Raw genomic sequence first — 24,635 nt, 5'->3', positions numbered from 1 at the left:
AGTTCATTTGAACGACTCGTTTATTTGAACTAGTACGAGTTCGTTCAAATATTTTGAACGAGTCGTTCACGCGAGCATACAGCATATTAAAGGATGACGAAGATGTAAGCAGCACCATCTATTGTAAAACTTACGTACTAGCTCAAGTCCGGCACGGAATACTATCTCTCTTGCGCCGCTGGTGCTATTGCTACGATAGCTTTACCTAGTTCATTTGACCGACTTCCTTCATTTGAACGAAATGCCGCGAGGGCTGCTTCCATGAAGACAGCACAAATGAGCTACCTCGTTCATTTGAACGACTTCGTTCACTTGAACGAAATGCCGCGAGAGCACAAATGAACTACCTCGTTCATTTGAACGAAACAAGCACGCACGCAAATGGCCAATGGCGTGCCGTGTTAATGATCACATGACAGCACATTTCTCAACTGGTGATGGAGCAGGAAGAAGAGTTATAAAAAATTAGAAAGTTTATCTGTCTCTCGTAGATGCCTTTTCTCCACCTAGGGAGGCTGGCGGTGCCGCTGGGCACTGGGCATCTGTTTTCTGCTCGTGCTAGGCGCTCCGCAAGACGATGAAGTACCAGGTTTATAGAATGTCGTACTAGCCGCCTAGCTTTGTAACTGAGCGCATATTGGTTCGAGTCCGGTCCTATGCAAGATACTGCAACCTTACCACCCACGCCTTTTTAGTCTAGAGTCAAATGCCACCTCATCTAGAAAACGAAGAAAAATAAACTTCAAAGTGATGGGTGAGCAAAAGCTCTTTCGACCATGCAAGGATCAACTGCACTCCTCCGTTCCAAAGAATCAAACCAATGGCCTCCCAGGGCCATGGTGCGTTCGCGACAAAAGATCAGAATATAACACTTAACTAACTTCAAGGCATAAATGAACGGAGGGAAATTTAGGATGCAATATTTTTCCGGAAAAATGACAATCAAAGAAAAGTTTAAAAACCTATTTATTATTCCTTGATAAAATCACGAATAATTGAACTTAACCCTGAATAATAATACTATAATGAAAATAAAATATACAATATCCGATGGACTAAATACAAATTTGGAGATGTCACTCCTTTCATTAAGAAAATATAATAATTCATGTTTGTTAATACTTATCGATTAAATGTCGAAGTTGTTTGTTTCATTCCCTTTTTGACGTGACAATAAGTGTTATATTAAATAATCGGTACAAAATCCTTTTTAAGAACAGAAATATCCTTGTAAATGCGACGGCTCTTATTACAAGCCTTCTTCACTATTAGAAGAAACAATTATCTATGCGAAAAATTAGAGACAACTTGGAGTGGTCGCCTAACTAATTAATTATACTACTAAATACATAAACAAAAGACAAAGCGAACACTAGTGCATAAAATCATAATCATCAAAATAAGATTTGACTGATGTTGGGTCCAGAAATCGAACCCACATCACAATGACTCCGATGACAAATAACGAGACAGAACCCGTTTTGGAATCCAAACAGACAGGACGTTTCATAGGGTTCGTCCTCCCAGCTCTTTAACAGATAAAAAGGACAATTATCATCTTAGAGCAATTTTTTCCCGTGGATAAAGGCAGTAAATAGCTTCTTCTCTCTCAAACAGCTGGTTCATACTCCCCTTAAAACCGCCGTGCTTTAACCCTCTACTGCATGAATTATTTTTTGTTTCCGTTTGGTGAAGAAAATGTCAAGCTTTAATTTTCAACATACGCTCAGTGTTTTAGATGTATCAGCAATTCTTAACTGGGCCTAATAGCTTAACACTCGTATGTGATGTGGATTGCCATATTGGAATATATATACTATTTTTCACGATTTTACGGGGATTTTAGATCGCACCGAACTTCGTCGCACCTTCAAATCATTTTTGCTCGGCCGGGTGGCTCACCATCTATAATTTAGCTTCCTGCCGATTCAATCAGCATATTGGGCCGACACCTAGTTGGTAGTCAGCCTCCCCAGCACCATGTCTAGCTGCATGCTCCATGACATCGATCCCGCTCTCTCTGACCAGGACTTACTTGCCAAACTCCAACTGGCACACGTCCCAGCCCGAAGCGTCTCAAGGATACTGCAAGACTTCGTTCCTACACGTCGGGTCCTGTTACATCTCCACTCAGCCGACGCCGTTTCACATTTTCTCGCCAGCGGAATCTATTTGGACCGCCAGATCCACCGAGTGACGTCTTGTCCTTCGTACTTTGCCGACGAAACACCACCACAGTGGACTCCGTCCCAACCATCTTCCTCTCATTTCTACACAACTCCCATCACCACCACCACCAGCACCACCTTCACCACTACCGTCGCAACGACCACCACGCCCTCCATCCCTCTATATCCTTCTGTCCCGGTAACAACTGTTATAACATGCCATCCTTCTCCTCTCATGACTTCTTTCCTCCCTGTCTACCCTACCCCTGAAGGACCTCAACACCTGAACCAACCCACTGAGACAGCTGCAGCACTGCCTTCGTCACCACCATCTGCGCACGCCGCCAACGCAGCAGCCTCCGCCGCACCACCATCCATACAGTCCTCATCGACCTGTCACACCATGTACAGTTGTGTGATACGCGGAGTGGATCCTGCTCTCTCAGCTTGAACGATTCTCCAGGAACTTAAAGCCGAAGGCGTCCCAGTCCGTCGCGTCTTTCGGATCAAGAACTCCTCCGGCCCGACGTATATGGTCCGCGTACACCTTCCAACTGCCGAAGATGTCCAACGACTTATTGCCAATGGAGCTTACATCTATCTCATCGTCATAAAGTCGAACCCTCTCTCTCTCCACCTCACCCTATTTGCCAACATTTCAACCCACCATATTGCCACCCCCGGCCAGCTCCTCCTTTCTAACCTAGTACACCCGTTTGCCCACGCCTTTCCCCACCTAGTTTCTTCCATCCATCACCTCCAATGCTAGATATCATCCGACTCCTCATCACTTCCCTTAACAATATCACAACAATTCTGAAACTCCTCACATTCCATTTCCACCCTGCTACATTCATTTAAACTTCACTCCTACAGCACAACTCCTATCATTCCCATCTCTCCAGCTAAGAAGACCCACCGTTACTTCACCATGAATATTCACATCGCTATACCCATCTTCCTCTTCTATCACACCTTCTACTTCTTTTCCCTTCTCCCGGCCCGAGAGATCGCGACACGATCTAGGGGGCCCGCCCTGCCTTCGGACGGGGAATGAAAACCTCTCAAGCAAGCGATTTTACGCTAAGCTTTTAACATTCAAAGACCGAACATTACTGTCTACTGGCCATGGGTACGTATTGCAAGGCGCAAGTATACTTGCACGACCGTAGGTCGGTAATGTCTTTGAGGTTGAGCCTCGTTCATTTGAACGACAAAATAAGCTCGCACAAAAATGGCCAATGGCGTGCCATGTTAATGGTCACGTGACATCACATTTCTCATCTGCTCATGAACTACCTCGTTCATTTGAACGACTCAAGGCGATGAACGGTATCGAATGAACTAGTTCAAGCAAATGAACTGACTGGACCCATCCCTACTCATAATGCTATCTCGATGCTGTATAGTGACGTCAGGCGCATGAGCCCTTTGTCTCGAGGCAGTGCTGGGAAACGTATCGAGAGCTCTCGATGCATATCGAGAAAGTGATGCAGTCCATGACTCGTACCAGTAATCCTATCTCGAAGTTTGAATCGGGACATCATGCGCATGTTATCCCTCGACTATACTACGCCTGCTGATCAACTAATGACGTCTCCGAAAATCTTAATAAGTAGTTAGTGGGACGTAAAGCAAATAACATCATTATAACAACTAATGACGATACGCCCACTTCTTTTTAATCTACTCGCAGTCATCTTACTACCTGTACCTCCTGCGTTTTACTTATGCACTGTCCGCTTCCACGGTGAATTGGTAGGCGCACGCGGTTGGTCCAACGGCTTCCGGGTTCAATTCTCGGCTAGGTAAGACATTTTATTCTTCGTTGATTAGTTCCTATGGTTCGGGGACTGGGTATGTGAAATAAATAGTAATGAAGAGTGTGACATATTTTTAACATTTTATTGAAACCATTTCTTTTACGACGCATCGAGTTGTGTAATCATTTGAACAGAAAGGAAAATATACCGGTAATGGCATAAAGATACTGGTATATGTGTGCATGTATATGAAAAGGGACTCGTTCTCGCGTTAAGTCTCCTAATGGACTATAGATACTTTTATATAAGTATGGTAACAAATTGATCGTTTCCATGAAAAGCATCATTCAAGACCAGCCACAATATTATCCGACCTGAAGGAACATACACAGGATGAAGCCGAACTCCGTCGACAAACTCTCGGAAATTATTGAGGGAAACCTTCCGTGTATATTGGTAGAAGGTACCCGTGGTCTCCGGTGGCTCGTTATAGAGTAGAACCGGTAATTAAATTATGATTTATTCGGTTTTATTACCGCAAAAAACCTTATTTCTGTGGAAATATCTTCACAAAGAAAGCCTGCAGTATTCAATAACCAAAACATACAACACAAAACCCAGAGTAGCAAAGCCTGTAATATGTAATTACCAAAACGTACAACACAAAACGCAGTAATGCGATAACCCTCTGTAGAAACACGTACACTTTTATCACAGTGTGTTCAATATTTTCTGTCAGTGTACTGTTTTAAAGGCAACAATTCCATGTCGTTGGCTTCCAGCACGTTAAAAAAAGCCTGCGGGACATAATTTCCACACCCCGGCGTCTGTCAAGAACTAGCATTTAGGACGGAAGTAAAACAAATAACATTATTATGAGTACTATTTGCAGTGCAATACAGATACAAAGCTAACTGATCTGATGACAAGGCCACGAGGTAATCAAGTTTGTTTACATTATGATTGGTGTATATTTCATGTGTTCAAGTGGAAGAGATTTTATTATATATTGGTTATTTTGTATGTTCAGTAACATTACAATTACTTCTATTAGAGACTTGGTTGTTTCTGCACGAACAAGCGTGTATTTGGTAGCCGAAACTCCGAATGCAGAACAAAAACAAACAAAAATATTTGAAGAGAAGATTCGAAACCACCACAAAACGTAGCGGAGGATAATACCCAACGATGCTATTTAGCCAACTGAGCCATACTAACAGCTCGAGTTCAATGTTTGCTAATCATTTCTGTTTCTACCATATTCGTCCTGGCTGAGGTCCAATTGGAGCATGCCTCGAGATGCATCGAGATAATGACGTCAGGCTCGAGTATCTCGAACGAGAGTTTTGCCAAGACCAACTACAATATCTCAGACCTTCACCGACCTATCGAAACTGTCCATAATGGCGGCAGCTGGAGTGCTAGCATGCGTTTGTTTTGATTTGTGTAAGCCGTGTTGTTACCAAATATTTATGGAAATTTGAATATTAGTAATCGTACATGATATTTATATATGGTCTTAAGAAGATTATAGATTCTCTTTCAGTGCCGTAAGAAGCTGTTTGTTCTCTAAGAGCTTATTTATTCCAACAATGTCGGTGGTGATTAGGTTAATTTTGATTCTCGTATTCTTCTCCGAAAGTACTTTCTTTATTTTTAGTTACCTATGCAACATGTTTATAGTTCAATGTGCTGTGTGCCTGGATGTAAGTAAGAGCTCAGTGTTCCCGTTTCCAATAGAACTAGTATTAAGGCAAAATTGGGTTAAGAGCATTCGTAAGGAAAACTTCGAAACGAATCATAGGACTAATAATGTTGTGTGCATTAATGATTTTATCATTTTTGAAATCAAATGTATTCTGAGGGAAGACATATACCTATAGAAGGTGGTGATCTAATTCCAGTGCCGCGCAAAATTCCGAAGTTAAAAGTAATGATGCCTATCCTAGAATTTACCCTATCAGCCAAAGTACCTTACTACAAATAAAATTAAATCAGTCCCAGAAAGATCCTGAAAATCATGACCCAGATTTATGATTTAGAGACTAAATTAATCTTAAACGGTGGTGCAAGAATGATGTAACTTAACGTTTTACAGTAAACATGCGTAAACTAAACCTAACCCCATTTCCCATGAGTTAACGTGAGGATTATGTTCTTTTTTATATAAAATACAATTATGTCATCAATTCTGATGAGTTTTAAGGTGATGAGTGCTTTAGACGGTCAAGTTTATCATACAAATATCGCTTGTACCTACTCAACAATACAGGTGGATTTTGGAGGGTTGAAATTTTGTTAGGGAAATTTGTTTGCGTGTTTTACATAATGGGCTGTGGTTAATGGTGGTGTTACATAGTATTTCATGTTTTGTTGACATCTATATACTGTATTTGCTGACCGGAGATTCATATGTGAAATATTTTTATACTCTGTGTTTCAACCTGACGTTGATACAATAATTCTCCCTTCTGCGCTGAAATTTCATTTAGACTTACAATACGCAATAACGCTACTTATGGTGTTTAAATATTCATATTTTGAGTTAGTGAGTTGCATTTCATGAGGTTCGACTTGTGATATTTTCTTTAGGTGACTCGGAATAAACATGCATAACCTTTCCCTCAACCTCTCATATCGCACGCCGATGTCCGCCATGTTTTTTCTGCATTAGGGTCTGATGTAATTGTAGTTGGTCTTGGTTTTGCCCACCACTACTAATCGCGAAGTCGCCATCACCAAAGCAGGGAATTATGGGAATAAAAAGCGGCCAGGGCCACAGACTCTGCGAGAATGCGTTGTGATTGGCCAGGTAGTATTATCGCAGTGTTATACCGAGACGCTTCTTCTTCTTCTTCTTCTTCTTGAAAGGTGTGGTTGGACTCATGTGTTATCGTCCAGTCACGAAAAACATTAATTACTTAAACACTGACACATGTATCACTTGTATTGTACTTTAAAATGTAACTGATAGAAAAAAGAAAAACCATAGGAGTCACACAAGAAACGATGATAACATATAGACAGAGGGTAAAGAGATTTATATCCTACCAAAATTATGATAAACATTTTGCAATGGAAGAGTGAGAATAAAGAGACTGTCAGAGGATTATAATATAATATGTGCATCATCAAGAAACTGATTTATGCTGTTCACAAGAGTAGGACTTAGAGAGGATAATAAACACGAAATACTTGTGGGGAAGGTGATGCCCATGTTAAGCAAAGAGGATAGGAAGCGCTGGCGGGGAACATCAAAAGCAGGACATTGTAACAGAAGGTGATTACTGTCAGTATCAGACAAGCCACAAGCACAGGAAGTTGGGGGAGGAAGATGAAAACGATTTTTATATTGGGGAGTAAGGGCATGATTAAAACGTAGACGTATAATAGATGTGATATGGCGCCGAGAGTACGTACCATAATAAAACCACGGTTTAAGAGGAATAACAGGTTGTAATTGATGATAAAAACATCCCTTTTCTCGTGACGTTTCATTCCAATCGGACTGCCAATGTCGATATGCTATATCCCGCACTTCATGAATGAGATCAGAAGGGGGGATCGCAAGAAAAGGAGGGGGGATTGTTGTGATGCTCGTTTAGCTGCCTGATCAGCAGTCTCATTCCCCATTCCTCATTCCCCAACGTTGGCTCAAGGATGTGTCCCATCATACTATACATCACACTACGATACTCTGAGTGAAGAGTGGGATTTTTTACAGTTTGCTTTACGTCACACTGACGCAGTTAGGTCTTATGGCAACGATGGGATAGGAAATGCCAATCAGTAAGAAGGAAGCGATGCGGCCTTAATTAGGGTACAGACCCAGAATTTGGCTGGTGTGAAAATGTCAAACCAAGAAAAACCATCTTTAGGGCTGCCGAGTCTGTAACTATCTCCCGAATGCAAGCTGATGCATATTCTCTCCGATGATGATTTGATGATTTTCATGCTCTAGTCTACCTACTGCAGCAATTGATCACGTGTGCGTCACTTGGTTTTGGATTGTCCATCATGTTCACATTGCCATGATTGAAGATGTTATACCATCTGAACACTCCACAGCGAGACGGGCACTCGTTCCCATACACATTTTTACATTTTTCACAGAATGGTAAATGTTGATATCAGCAAGACCTGCAATCAAAATCTAAAGAACTGCACAACAGACACATATGCACAAATTCATAGCCTGACCCGACCTAGTCACCTTACAAGAACAGGGAAAATCTATGGTCCTTCTTCAAAGACAGGTTTTCTCTTCATCGAGTTCTTCATCCATTTGTTCTCAGTCCCCCGTCAAGCTCATTTCTGCTTTGGTAGGGATTTAACACTTGCTAAGGGCCCATCTTACTACATCTTCAGTCATGATGGGAGAAATGTAGGAGAAGAAAGCCAAGTAAACACAGGAAAAGAGAAGAGACAGAAATACAAGAGAAGCCGAGAAGTCGTGCCACTCACATGGATATAATTTGCATCTGAGGAATGGATTTGTCCATCACAGCTCCTCGAGGGGTGTCAGTTTAGTCTAACAAGCCATCCTTCTGGTAACATTGATTGCTGTGTGTGTGTGTGTCTATAAACTGAACACGTAGTTCCTCTCATCTCGTCCACATTATGCATAGTTAAGGGATTTTAATTATTACGTTACTCAGAAGTAGAGTGCAATGCCCGCCATGATCCTTAAGGCGTCAATTCTATAGGGTCTGACACAGTGGTTAGCCAGTTTGAGTCTCGCTCGTGGAAAGAAATGTCGTCATCAGAATGTTGGCTGGCAGGGTAAGAGATTATCAGGTTGCATGCCAAAAGCCTGGATTTTTTTAATTCTAAACCTCTTCGCAATGTTCATATAGATTGAGGGCATATGGCACTGTTGATGCTGATTCGTTCATCAGATAGGGGTGTCAAGCTTTGAGCAAACCCTTGGTCTTATTCGACAGGAGTAGGATGTGTGTCCACACTGTACCACATTACCATTATCCCACACACAAATGCACAGGTTGGTCAAAGGCATCAAACAGAAAGATCTGAATCAGGTGAGCCTAATATGTCCTTAGACACATCCAGCACTAAAATAAATAGTTCTATCTAATTCAATAGAAACATCAGTGAAACAACTCAGTGTTCACTTGGGAAAACTCAATACATCACAAACATAAGTGAATCTCCTTGTACGCTGCATCTGGAGCAAGGAACAATCAAGAAATGATGATGATGTTTGTTGTTTGAAGGGCCTAACATCTAAGGTCATCAGATCCACGATCAAGAAAACCAACAGGTTTAAGTACCTGGAAGGATGGCTAGAACCCAATCTCTCCAAAGGAGTAGTATTATCAACTCGAGTTAATAAGCTAGATCTGGCATACCAACTGACCAAGATCATCTACAATAAAAAGTGTCTCTCCCATAATACTAAAATGAAACACTACCAAACAGTCATCTGCCCTGAAGTCTTATATGCTTCAGAATGTCTAATATTCAATAGGAAGGGACTCATAGACAAGCTCAAAATCCAGGAGACAAAAATATTGAGGCAGATAACAGGACCAGTCAAGGAAGGGAACAAATACAAAAGGCGACCCAATGGACGTGGCCAGGAAGAGACGCCTAGCATTTTATGGATACGTCTACAGGATGCATCATGCCAGGTTGAACAACCAGCTTCTTGTTTACTAAAAAAAGAGGAAGACCAAGTCAGTATGGTTGATGGAAGTAAACAGAGATCTGCAGGAACTGGAAGGGACAGAAAGAGACTTTCAGGGGGATGAGAGGTTTCAGGACAAGCCACCAAAAAGGAAGACAGGTTACCGCTGGACAAAGGAGAGGAAGGAACAACACGGCCAGAGGATGCACAATTACTGGGGAAACGTCAAACGCAATAGTTGAATATCGTGGTCCTTAGTCCATCTATACAAAACAAGAAATAAATAACCTTCCAGAAAGTTCATGGAGACAACAAATGAAAGGGATAACAGAAGAAGAGGTTATCACTTGCCTGCAGCCTACTCATCTCTTCTAAAAATTACTACAAACAGGAGCTTCAAGAGAACTGACAGTCGCATTACGACGTAACAGCACGTATGTACGTTTTATAAACTTGTTAATGATTATGAATCATGAAGTCCAAAAATGAAAAAAAAAAATGAAAACTTAAAATCTGTGGTAACACTTTAAAAAATTTGAAAATACTTTCTGAACTTACCTTAGTGCAGCTCTTGTCACTGTATGTCCACTCCCTCCAGATTGAAGTAATGAACACAGATTTTTAGCATTCATATTGCACCCGCCTAAGTAGCGGTCAGTGCCAAGTTATCCCGGTAGCTCGATTTCTTCTCAGGGTATTCCAATTTCCGGTCATAAAATCTGTGATTTTATATAGTTAGTTATTTTACGTGGTTTCGGATGAGAATCAGTCCGTTGGGATGATCATCACGGGAGTACCTACACGCTCAAGTAAGAACCTGTGGCCGATAACTTCAAAAGATATCTCTTTCCATTTGTGGAACTAATCAATTGCTTATATCTACAAAATTTATTAACTAACTTACAAACTAGCCGTTACCCAAACAGAAATTAAGACACAGTCACTTACTAAAAGAAAAATATAAGGTTATTTATTGAATAAATAATGTTCAGTGTAAGATAAAGTGAAATCTGGGTAGTATTGTCTGAGTAATATTTAAGCATGAAGGATTAGGGTCAGCGCTGGCTCAAATAAAATAGAATAATTAAACCTTAAAAATATTTACATTCTTTCTTATTTAATGTTCAAATTCATATTAATATTTACTTCAATATTCGTAGCCATGTTCCGAAAATTAATTGATTTTCTCCAAATATATTCAAGAGATCACTGAGCAATCACGGTATCAATAAAAAAATACTCGTTGTGAATACTGTCACGCTAATTATTTAAATTATTCTCACAACATTTAAGTCATCTCGCTGAGATAAAATGAATGGTTTGCTAACTTGAAACGTAATAAAATTAAATGGGAAAACGTCAGATTGTAAATGTAAATCTGCTCATATCTTCACGTAAGTATTTCTCAAACAAACTCTTGCATGAGTATTAAATCGTAAAAGTGCTCTCCAACTTTTCCATTCATAAATTTGAACTCTGATTATTTGGTCACATATCTCGAGTACGCACAAATAACAACTTACGGGCTAAGACAATACCTCCCTAAAGCCTACGACATATGGCTCCTAACTAACCATTATCATATTCTTCATATTTAAAATACTTCAATTGAAATCATTACTGCATGAAAAGAAATAAACATCTATCTAACTATTCAAGTAGTTTCCAATCCACACACTCCTCTATCAACGGCTCAATGTGCTTTAGCAAACTGCTCTTTTTCAATATCTCATATGTATACGAGCTACTCAACTCGTATGGACAGTATAGAATGAAATTATTACGTATTATACTGTAACGTCACCGCACCAAAGAATATCAGATGTATACTAAGTCATGAGCCTAGTGAACCGTATATTAAAGTACTCTCTTATATTTGGTACCTGCCATTTACCAATATCAGATAAATACAACTGTCACGATACACAATTCTACCATAATACATGTTAATCTTACCTTAAAATGGTCATCTGCGCGATGTTCACACTATGACATATTCTTTCAAATATGGCACAGAAACTCACCTCGTAATTCTAACACAACGTTTCCTTGGCGAATAGCAATTCTTACTCTTACCGTAGAATATAAACAAACCTCTATACTTCAACTATTCATCAATATGCTCCAATAAATAATCACATATCAACACCATTCCAACATACATTAACATAACACCGGCATACATATTGCCGTATGCATATAGCCAATTACACCCAAAACTATATGCCAAACATTCTAGAATTGCCTTGTAAAATACGCATTTAATAACCTTTATCTTAAAAACAGCAGTTCGAGTTCAATGCCCTCTTTCTATGAAGAAAGGAATACGTAACTTGTCAATATTCATCTGTATCGTGCAGGTAATTCGTGACGTAATCTATGTACAGGTAAGCGAGATTAATCGAAATTTCACGAGTTAAATAGACTCATTGCTACTAGGTCTTCACAAGTAACACTTCTTTCTTTTATCCAAGCTAGTTTCTACTGTATGTATGCAAGTGCGGTAGCCTGTATATGTCATAATAGAATTCTATATCTACATTTCCATCTTATCTTATAGCCTTAAGTATCTCACACTTCACTTTATATTTCACACGCGTTCTTAATTAATTCATAAATATCAGCAAATATTCAGCACATGCCGAGTTAGATTGAGGGTGCAGATTACAAGAAACTACTCTACTAAAGAAAATGTATGGACTTAGCTCGTCAGTTGCTACGTTTGGTCTGGTTGTTTCTCCAATCCTCGGTTGTAGTTAGACCCTCCGATAGGATCTGGATCTCTGGTTGGATAGCGTCTTCCTGGTCATCAGCTGGTCACATGGCTCGCCGGTCCACTCCTCATCGTCCGGTCTTTTGGCTGGGCGGTGCTCATCCTCATCATCCTGTCCACTGGTTGGCCGGTCCAATCATCGTCAGCTGGTCCTCTGGCTCGACGGTGCATATCCCCAGTTCAGCCCATCATGTAGATTTAGCAGACAGTCATCATTTCGGATCTGCAGACAACGAAGAAAATACCTTTTGCGGAGCAATCAGTCATGATATATTCCATATTTCTATTACTTATTGTAAACGACGAAGTTTTCTTCGGTTGGAATAATTTCTCCGTAAATAGATAATAAGTTTTCTACCACAGTGGTAACTATATTCTCGTATTAATTATCAGTTCTGCAATATGGTGAGTCCCTTTTTCTTCAATCGTATAGTGGTTGCTCACGGATCCAAGTCAGACGTATCTCACCACAAGTTATTTATTTCTATAATATTTCATCTCCTTTTTCTAGCATACGCCGGTGAATTATTTAATCGTATGTTATCGCCGATTGTAAATAGTTAATATCCTCCTCAGTAGTTTAGGATATTCTTAAGTAGTGAAGCTTCGCTCGTATCTGCGTCTTACTTCTGCGGATGTAATTTTTAGAGTATATTCTTAAACAATCCTTCCGCTGCTATATTTTTTTGCCTTTGTAGATCGCATGGGCCATACCTTCCTACGCCGCCATTTTGTAGATGGTCTACGATGTGCGAACGGGCACAATATGGTATTTGCACTTATTCATAGTATTATCCATTCACAATCATGCTATGTAAATAAATTTGTACATACATATACCGTACACGTTCTTGTATAATGAAACATGTAATAATGTTATTAATAAAATGTTTTCTTTATTACATATATTTTGTATTCTGTGTTTAACGGACCGGGTACACTCTGAGCTGCTGTAAGTTTTCTCATTTATATGAAATTAACCTTGAGTAAAATTATTTTTTATAGTAAAAGTCATATGATTGGAATAATGCGTTGAGTTTTAATTTTTTATTACAACATTTCTGTTTCATATAGATATGATATCATGTCTACAAGTACGAGCCATGAAAGCATTACTGTTATTATATCTGTATCGAGGGTACCAGTACACCTTCTCCAGCCACTTAAACTGCGTGCTTTCTATAAGGCAATCTAGGTAATCTACCTTGGACTTATGTAGTACAAGATAGTACTATCTCTTTCACCGCAACAAATCTCCCGGCCTGGGAGATGGCGTTACCATCTAAGAGGCCCGACTCCACCTTCAGGGGAGGAATGAAGACATTTTAGAAGTAGGTAGTAGTGAACCTCTAAAATTCTTAACACTCTTTTGGTATTTAATATTTCTCATTTAGTCACCCCAGTGTAGAATAGGCTTAGCCTCTCTATCTTCGGGGCCATAAGCCCACTTAGTGTTTTAGATATTTCTAGGAGTGCAAGTGTTTTGTTTATGGCCGATTACTAAGAACTTTTCTTTTTTACATTAATGCCATTTAGTATGGGCAAACATGCCCCTGTAAATCTATTGTGGTGTGTAGAATTGAGTCTGGTGTGAAGTCCCTTGAAGGACAGGAAGTTATAAACTCTTGAGCAATAGACAAGCCTACCTTGGGGCTAACCTGTGTACATTTTTTAATAAGAGTAACCGATTGGTTGGAAGTGAAAATACACAGCCTGTTTCCAGTCATTCGACCGGATCAGGAATGGAATGAATGAATGAAGCCCCATCTAGCAGCGAGGATAGGAAGTATGCCGGCTGCCAAAGCCTGAAGCACTCCTCTGGGGCAATGATTAATGAATAACATATGAAATGAAAGATACTGGAGGGTGTTGCTGGAATGAAAGATGACAGGGAAAACCGGAGTAGCCGGAGAAAAACCTGTCCTGTCTCTGCTTTGTCCAGAACAAATCTCACATAGAGTGACCGGGATTTGAACCACTGAACCCAGCGGTGAGAAGATGGCGCCTGAGCCACGGAGGCTTCTAGGTTGGAAGGGCGCATTAGAAACTAATGTCTCTGAGAGGCTGGACAATGATATTGTTGGAGCGCAGACTCCTCTGTTGTCTGAAGGATAGGATCAAATGGTGCTCTTGTAAATTTGGTACCGGTACCTGCCAAAAGCAATTCAGCTCTTTTTTGTGTAATTAGCATTAGTAATTCTCTCAAATTTTGTACTTGATTTTTGAAATTTAAGTCATTGTTGTTGGAGCTGATGAGCTCCAATTGTTATTGTGCTTTCAAATTTTCTATTTATCAATTTTAAATTTCAGAAAGGTAAGAAATAAAATTTCAAAATTTGTTGTGTTAAGTTATGTTCTAGTTAAATCTTTGTCTGCCCATCCACCCTAGCCACTTCTTATACCTTTGTAAAGCACGGAAACCCCGTATCAATATCCTTCTGTTAAAGACTGATTGCAGTGTTAGGCACTGGAACTATACGTCTTGGGTCATTGTGTTCATCATTGCTGCCGTTATTTTGTTCATTTTATAAACACACTGGTACACCAATCAGCCTAACACTACATAACTTTTCTTGTTCTCAACCCTACAAGTGCCATTGCTATATTTTGTAGTGCCAGACATTAATTCTGAAAGTGTAGGCCTAGTGGTTTAGAAAATATTTTATAAAAAATTTGTAAATATTATCAGAAACCATCAAAATATATGCACCATTTTGATAAAAATGTGTTTTTCAAATAAAGACATAAAAAATGAAAATACTAGAACTAAAGATACTTTATTCTTCTTCTTATTTTATGACCACATAGGATCACTTTAGTCAGTCCATCGTTCAGGTCTCTTTGAAGTGATTGTTCGGGCTTTGCGGTCCTCCCAGTACTTCTTCAGACGCTCCGATCTTCGTACTTTACTTTATAGAAAGCAAACTTTTTTTTGGTTTGAATTTTTGTTATTGTCGGAACACAAAAAAGGCCATGACTAGTAATGGAAGTTGGCGTGTAATAAGTCTGCTCAGTGATTTTAAGACCTTCGTTTCGCAAAATGTTTCCTGATTCGGAAATCGCTAAATGATATGGGTGTGCTAGAACGAAAACAACGGCTATTATTGCAGAAATGTGCATGGAAGAAAGGGTGAAAATTGTATCACATTTGCAGGTGAATGCATTTTCTGTTGCTACTGATGGTAGCAATAAAACCGACTTGAAAATATATCCCATTGTTGTAACATTTTTTAGGCCTGAACTCAGTGAAATTCAGAGTTGTCTACTCTCTGTGCCTAATTTAGAAGGGGATGCTACTGGAGCTAACATTGCCAATCTTTTGCTCTCACACTTTTCGGGAATTCTGCATTCCATCGAAAAACTGCCTAGCTCTTGGTGCTGATAATGCTCCAGTAATGGTAGGATTAAAGAATGGTGTGGCAGGATGTTTGAAGCGGGAAAATAGTAACATAAACATCGTAGGCTGCTCTCGTCGCCTAATTAATCTTGCTGCCGAGAAGAGTGCGGCGTGCTTGCCCGTAAATGTAGATGTAAGTATAATTGATATATTTTATTATCTGGAAAGGAGTGCAAAGAGGAAAGAAAAGTTAAGAGAATTTCAGACTTTACACAACACAGAGATCAGAAAAATTCTGAAGGATATGCCTACTCGATGGTTATCACTAAGAAGGTATTTGGATAGGATTTTGCAGCAGTGGGACCCTTTGGTTACTTTATTCGGGAGCGAAATTGTGAGTAAGGATTCTCAGATGGGAACTTTGAAGACTTACAAAATTCCTAAGCACAGTTTAATTGCAGATGTGTCTTGATTGTCCGAAAAGGTGAAGGATTGTCATAACATTTCAAATCACTCCTCAGTTAAAAGGAAAACCCAGTCATCAGTTTCATTAAAAAATGATACTACTGACGACACTAACAGCCATATATTGTCACGTGAAGAACGACTGTTCATGTTCCTTTCATCAAATTTACATAAATGTTTTTGCCTTTATCTCTCCAGTTTTATGGATATCTTTGAGAATCCAAACGTAGCTCTTCAGTCAAGTATGGCACACATCCACTTATTGAGGTCAGTTTTGGAGGAACTATTGAAGAAGGTGATGGCAAGGTTTGTGAAACCACACGTTATAAAAACCTCCTCCTCTCTCCTTGATGTAGATTATCATACTCCAGCAAATCAAAAGGATGATTATGCTCTGATGATAGGGAACCCTGCGTTTGTTTTAGTGAATATCTTGAAGTCTGAGGAAAGGTCCATATTCTTTAAGTCTGTTAGAAAGTGTTTCTCTTCATCGCATGACTACATGGCACACAAATTTCCATTCAAAGATTAAGTTTTAATAAATGCAGAAGTTGCAAATATTTCTTCTATAAGATAGGCATCATTTTCTAGCCTTATATTTTTCACTAACACGTGTCCGAAAATTTTGACTAGCGAAACGGATCATTTGTATAAAGGAACTGATATTCTGCACTCCCAGTTCTGTAACTTTCAGCTCGAAGAAACAGACCTAGTAAAAGAAAGAATTGATTATAATGGGCATTGGTAGGTCAGATGAAATCAGCTGATGGTGTATTTAAATATGACAGACTATCTAAGATGATGCTTGCTATTTTATCAGTTCCACATAGCAATACACAATGTGAAAGGATTTTTAGCAGAGTAACAAAGACAAAAACAGAGTTCAGATCCTTGCTGTCTGAACAAACTTCGGAGAAACGTTTAACCTTGAAATCAGTTCAGCAAAGAAAGTTCTTTGAGCAAAAATATAGTTCCGAGTTTCTGAAGAGGGCTAAGTCAGCGACTGGTGTGCTGAACAACAATTAGTCGTAATGTGATCACCATGTTGAAGGATGAGAAGTCACATGTTCCTACAGTTCAGGTATTCCAGTATTTACTATTCTCATATAAATGATAAAAAGTATATATGTAGGCCAAATAGAATTGTTATGTATTGAATTATAATGAATTAGTACATGTGCTGTCATCAGTGATGTGTCGTAATACGTCGCGATTCGCTGCCAAATCGCTCCTGATTTTCACTTTTGAAAGTTGGCATGTCTGAATTAGTCTTTTGCACATTAATTGTTAATTTATTTGCTTGAAACCAAAAGCACAGAGTGTTGAGGTCTTCCTGCATATCTCTAACAATGGAGTCTATATTGCAACCAGTATATAACAAGTTTGTGTCGTCGGCATATAGTGTGATACGTCCTTTCAAACGGCAAGTTGCAATGTCGTTGATGTAGACTGGAAATAGTATCGGCCCTAATACCGATCCCTGTGGAACGCCATGGGTTACCCTAATTGCTGAGCTCCTACAGTTATTCAGCACTACATACTGTTTTCTATCAGACAGATAATTATCAAACCACTTCAAAGCAACACCACGAACTCCTGCTCTCTCTAATTTAGCTAACAGTCTTTCATGGTCCACTGTATCAAAGGCCTTCTTCAAGTCCATAAACAACCCACCAGTAAAATTATTAAAATCTATTGACTCTTGTAGCAGATTTATGAGATGTACGGTTGGTATTTCAGTGTTAGAGTTCTCACGAAAGCCATATTGCGCATTGAAAAAGAAATTATTTTTGTTTAAAAAGTGAGAAGTCTCTTTTAAACAATAGTTTCTAATATTTTGGAGATAATAGAGAGAATGCAGATTGGCCTATAGTTACTAGGATTCCTCCCATCCCCACCCTTGAAGACAGGAACTACTTTAGCTATTTTTAGCTCACTAGGTAATGTACCAGATGCCAAGGATTCGTTAATGATCTCTGTTAGCATCCCGCTTAAAGAATCCTGGAATTCTTTTAGAAAGTTGGCAGTTATACAATCCTGCCCACAGCTAATCTTGTTTTCTAGATTTGATATTATAGATCTTACTTCTGTTTCATCAGTTGGATATAGGTAAAATGAGTTCAAGTAACTAAGAACCCCACGTGTTTCAGTGCTCTGGGGAGGGATTGCTGAAGCTAGGGTTTTAGCAATATTTAAAATATATAAATTTAATGATTCACATATTTCCTAACTGTCTGCAACTATCTTGTTATTTATTTCTAGAGATGTACAATTATCGCCTTTTGTTGTTTTTCTGTTATGTATGATTTCATTGACTATTTTCCATGTTTCCTTTGGGTTCTTGTTATGTATTCTAAATTTTTCAGAGTAATATTTGTTTTTTAAGCTCCTTTTTAGATTTGTTACATTGTTTCTACACCTGCGATATACCTGATTGAGATTGATGTTATTCTTTAGGGTGGGATTTTTACGTTTCGCATGTAAAATGTCACGTCGCTTATGTTAATCCTACTAGTAGTGTTGTTTATGACTTTTGTGTTATGTTCAGTGATATTACTACTTTCAGATCTATCATCTTTTCGGTCTACATTAGTTGCTTTCAGCCTTTTCACTTCAAACGATTGTGATGGAAATTTTGAATTTGGCAAAAGAACATCAAATATTAATATATTACGGTCAATTATTTAGCTACCAACATTTGGTAAATAATAATATATTCCAGAATTATTTATAGACACATGATCTATTAAAGTGCTTGTGGTATCACATATTCATGTTGGATATACATTATTGCATTGCTTGAAATCATAGCAAGAAGGCAGGTTCATGTATTTTCCTTTTAGTTGGTCACTAGCTAAGATATCAATATTCGTGTCACCCAAAAATAGGCATAAATTGTTAGTTGGTTTACTTAGAAAATTTTCGCTTGTTCACCTTCGATTCCTTCTAGTTTACATAGCCTTTTGTGGATGTCCCTAACTACAGATTCCATATCCCCAAGCCTATGGTCACTCGGCCCTGTGGCCAGATCGCCATTCACACTATCACACTTGCCGCAGTACCACTTCTTTGATTTGTCCTCAATTAGTGTCTTGAATTCCCGCTTATTTAATTTAACACACGCTCTGTGATGTTTTCTATGACACTTACCGTCACAGATGATGTAGTCATACTCGGCAGTAATTGATTTTATGCACGAACCACACACAGCTAGTTGCTTATTGCCCGCCATCTTGTTACATGGACAGAACATTAAAAGAAGGGGCAATAAAGTCGGTGAGTGAGATGAACGATCTATTAAATAGAATTAGTGGCATCTTTTTGGGCTTGGAACTCACAATAAAGAAAGTTATAACAACGGAAGACAGAAGCACTCCATTTTCTATAGTGAACAACTAGCGGATTCTCTCGGTGGACAGAGGAGCTATCATGCTCAGGCAAACTCTCTACTCAGCCCCTCCGTGACACCTATCGGCCCCATTCAGCAAGCATCTGCTTCTCTCATCATAAAACCGGTCGACCCAAGCATTGATGGACATGAGATAAAACAGCTGATTAAGGAATACGTAGACCCCAAGGCACTGAAAGTTGGTATTCACAGGATGAAAAATTCAGCGAAAAATAAGCTGCTACTCGAGTGTAACAATAATTCAGAATGTGAAGTTTTAGAAATGGAATTTTAAAAATAAAGTACAGTCTCTGTAAAGCACCCAAAGGAGAAACTTCCAACAGTACTCTTAAAATTTGTCCCCAATGATATAGATGACTCCGAAATAAAAGACATCTTCATTCAGAAGAACAACTTGACTCACCATAAAGAAGCAACACTGAAAATAAGATTTACGAAAGCAAAATTTGATGACTTCAGGCATATTGTTGCTGAAGTGAGCCCATGTTTAAGGAGAGAATTGATTGCACTCCAAAGATTCAAACTAATCTGGAACATGTGCAGCGTTGAAGACTTCATATTGGTCATTAGATGCTTTAAATGCTTAGGATTTGGACACACTTCTAAATTCTGCTCCAACCAGCAAAAGTGTTCAAAATGTGCCATTGACCATCACTGGAAAGATTGTGATAACCCACGAATTTAACGCTACGCTAACTGCGTCAGAGCCAGTTCATACGTACAAAACAACAACAAAAAGCTCAACATAAACCACAGTGCCTTTAACCAAGATGCCCCAGAATTCAAAGAATAAAGTCAATAATTAGCAGCAAGACTAACTTCTAACATGGGTACTCTTGACTGTGCACAATTAAGTACTCACCACTGCAAAGCTGCCATGGCGCATTTATAATTAATTTCAAATTACAACAATGTTGACATATTATTCAACCAAGAACTCTATCGTTATAAAGCAACACCCTATTTCATTCCTTCAAATTACACATCCTACTACATCACGTCTAATAACGACCCTAGGGCCTGCATTCTCGTCAATAGCAGTATATCACATACTGTACTTGTATTCTACTTCACAGTTTCTCCACTGCTGATAATGTTATCATTGCTTTGTCAGGCAATGAAGATATTTACATTGCCAGTTCATATCTGCCTCCTTATGATACACTACAGCAAGATCTCTCACCCATACAAGTCTTCCTGAATTCCATGCACCCAGATAACTTTATCTGGAGTCTAGACTCCAACTGTAAGCATAGTCTCTGGTTCAGCCCAATCACAGATGCTAGGGGCAAAATACTTGTTGAATTTCTGTCTGCGAAGAGTCTGATCACAGTAAATGTAAAGGATGGTCCCACATTCTCTGGTGCTCAGGGGGATAGCTGGATTAATATCACTGTCACATCTACCAACTTAGCCCACAGAATCCTGAACTGGCACGTCAGTGAAGAAGACACTTCATCGGATCATAACCTTATTTCCCTTGAATTATCTACTCACACCTCCTCTATAAACTTAATTCATCAAGTCAGCAACTCTACTAGACAAGTAGGAAACTGGAAAATATTCCAACATAATATCAGTCATATCGGCAATCTATGGATGACGCAATTAATTGATGTTACACAAGAATACACCTGGAAGACACTCTTGCATCCATATGGCAACAACTTAATGAAATAAATAAAATCTGTCTCCAACCTTTCTTACCAACAAATAATTTCAAGCCTGGGTGGTCCACTCAGTTAAATAACCCTCAGGAAACAAGTTAACGCAGAAAAAAAAAGATTGAAGAAAAGTAGAAACCCAACACTTAAAATTATCTATGAAAATAGATTTAAAACCCTCAGAAACCAATACAAATTGGAGTTCATTAAAGCGAAACACGATTCCTGGAAACAATTCTGTACAGAGAACTTCAAATAATCTCCTTGGACAATTTACAAGGGTAGTAAAACAGGTTTTATCAAATGTATGCCTTCAACTACTTTAACCCTAACATATTGATCCTCAACCTCATCATAGGTAGACACAGCAAAGGCATTGCTCGAAAAATTCTTTCCGGATGATGTCTTGGATTTTGACAATGATGAACAACAGAGCATCAGATTGATAAACTCGAACTTTAGGGCTCCTAACACACAAGCGGAACTAAAATTTGCAGACCATGAAGTAGAGGATATTATAACCAAAATAAACAATAAAATGTGGCCAGGGCCCGATGGAATTGATGGAGCAATAGTTAATAGTATACACAAGACCCTAGCAAATTTTTGGAAAACAATTTTCAATAATTGCTTGCATTTGGTATGCTTCCTTAAAATATGGAAAAACGCTAACGTAATAGCAATTCCTAGAGTATACAAAAGAAAACTGCGGTCTGTAGCAGGATACCAAGGGATCTGCTTACTATCAATCCCTGGTAAATGTCTGGAAAAACTATCTATGTAGAGGTTAAACTACTTTCTTCAAGCCAACAGGCAGGTACCATCACAACAGTATGTATTCACAGCAGGAAGATCCACTGCAGATGTAATAAAAGCAGTGTCTGATTTTGTTCACCAGTGTAAAAGACATGAACGACTGAAGAGCTGTCTTCTTACTCTAGATTTTGTAGGTGCTTTCGACAATGTATGACACCCTAGTATTCTAGCTCGCTTACAGGAACAAAACTGCCCTTCAAACATGTTTAACATCATTAAGGACTTTTTACAAGATTGCACAGCCCACTTCACCCTAGGGAAGACTTCAACCTCAAAAGCCATCACCAAAGGGTATCCCCAAGGTTCGGTCGCTGGTCCCGCTCTATGGAACATCATCATTAGTGGCTTAATCGTACAGCTATCAAATGAGCCGGATCTGGATATAGTTGTTTATGCTGATGATGTTATGCTCATGTTCTGAGGTCCTTCTCATTCTCATATCCTCTCCACACTTCAGACAGACCTCGAAATCGTGCGGGATTGGCGCGGGAAACACAAACTTGAAATGTCTAAGGAAAATTCAGCACTAATGCCAATGCATATCAGGAAGAATATACCAGTCATCCTTCAGTTATAGCTTGGGATCTCAACGTTGTGTCAACAATGAAGTATTTGGGAGTAATGCTGGACAACAAAATGGACTGGTACCCGAACATGCAATACCTGGACATTAAAATAATGCAAATCCGGATCAACTTAGTCAAATGTTCCAAAGCGACTTGGGGCATGTCTTATCATCATTTGATGACAATATACAATCATGCTATTCTGTGCATCATATTGTATGCCGCAGAAGTATGGAGCATCTCCATATCAAAAAGAGCCAAAGTGAAATTGCAATAAATACAAATATATTTTCTGATATTTGCAACAAAGGCATACAGAACAGTCTCCAACAATGCTTTGCAAGCTATAGCCTGCACAACGCCCATAGATGCAGCCATCCTTTTACATAACCATTTCCAGATGTCAACCCACAAACGCAGTAGTTCCTTCACTGAAAGAAACTGAAATCCAAACAAGATCAAGAAGAAACCATCCTAGAGAGAATCATATAAACATAAATACTTCAGGAGCTGTAGATAAAGCAGACGTCCTTATCTGCACAGACAGATCGAAAACGCAAAACCATGTCGGAGCAGGAATGGTACAATTTAAAAACTCCACCATGTAGATCCGTATTCATACAGTTAAAACTAAGAAACAATGTAAGGTTTTGGTCCACCCAATCAATACACATCATTTTACAAGTGAACTATTTATTTAATTAAAAGCATTAATTATTTATTAATTCATTTATTAATTATTTATTAAACATTAATTATTTAATTAAAAACATTAATTAAATATTTCACTTGTAAAGTGATGTGTATTGATTGGGTGGACCAAAACCTAACAATGCTTATTAGCAGGAATGGTAGTCGAGAAAAACTCAAAGGAAATCTTCATTGGAATAAAAAGATTAGATATTATTTGCTCGGTATTCGAAGCCGAACTATTGGACATCATCATGGCTGTGGAATGGATAGAACTACATAAAAACTCTATTTCAACTTATGCTATTCATGTTGACTCAAAAACTGCAATTTCTGCCGTACCTAATAAGAAAACTACCCATCCTCTCACCACTCAAATCAGAGACAAACTTATTACCCTCAACAAAATGAACAAGATTACTCTTCACTGGATGAAAGGTCACACAGGACTTCGGGGGAACTAGAGAGCTGACTATCTTGCCAAGATTGCTGCCAGCTATAAATCTACAATAGACTACAAATCACCACCTCTAATTCATGCCAAACAAATATTAACTGAATATTATACAACAATTTGGAACTCGATATATACCACCTCTAAAGATTCCTTCCGTACAAAATTATTCATTCCTAATATACCAAACAGACTGTCCTCATCTTTCTGGCCCAACTTCATAACCACCCAGTTTATTACAAATCATGGTCGCTTTAAATCCTATCACCATAAAATTAACATAATGGCTTCACCACTCTGCAGCTGCCCGGAAAAATCTCCACAGACTGCTCGGCACCTGTTGACTGAATACACCATGTACTCTAGAGAACGACCAGCTGTGCTACGATCAACTCCTCTGCCAACGATTGTGAAATACCACTCGTACACTGTCGAAGTAACAGAATACCTCAAGAAAATCTACAATTCACTTCAATAATTTATCTATATGTTGTTATCATAACTATAAATATGCCGTGATATACCTGTATGTAAAACACGTGTTGTAAATATATTAGCTAAATTAAAAAAGGGAAATTTAACAAAAACGTCATCATATCAAAAAAGAAATATACAATGATGAAATAATCTTGCGTTTCAAGAAAATCGGTACATAATCAGCACTCCTAGAACACTTTGTCACAATATGGGAAAAATGAAAACATTCACTTATTTTCTTGCAGCTTATTCTGCTTCCTCTTTCTGGACTTTCTTTCTTTTTTTGTCCCCTTACTCTGAAGGAGTGTTCTAATTCATCCAAGCATGTTTCATGGTTTCCCACATTACATCCTGGACAGCCCTGGATTTTCTGCTGTCATCTCACATACAGCGCATTTCCTCAGTT

The sequence above is a fragment of the Anabrus simplex genome, chromosome 9, assembly GCF_040414725.1.
Source record: "Anabrus simplex isolate iqAnaSimp1 chromosome 9, ASM4041472v1, whole genome shotgun sequence".
NCBI classification, from domain to species: Eukaryota; Metazoa; Arthropoda; class Insecta; order Orthoptera; family Tettigoniidae; genus Anabrus; species Anabrus simplex.
This window is presented reverse-complemented; position numbering follows the sequence as displayed.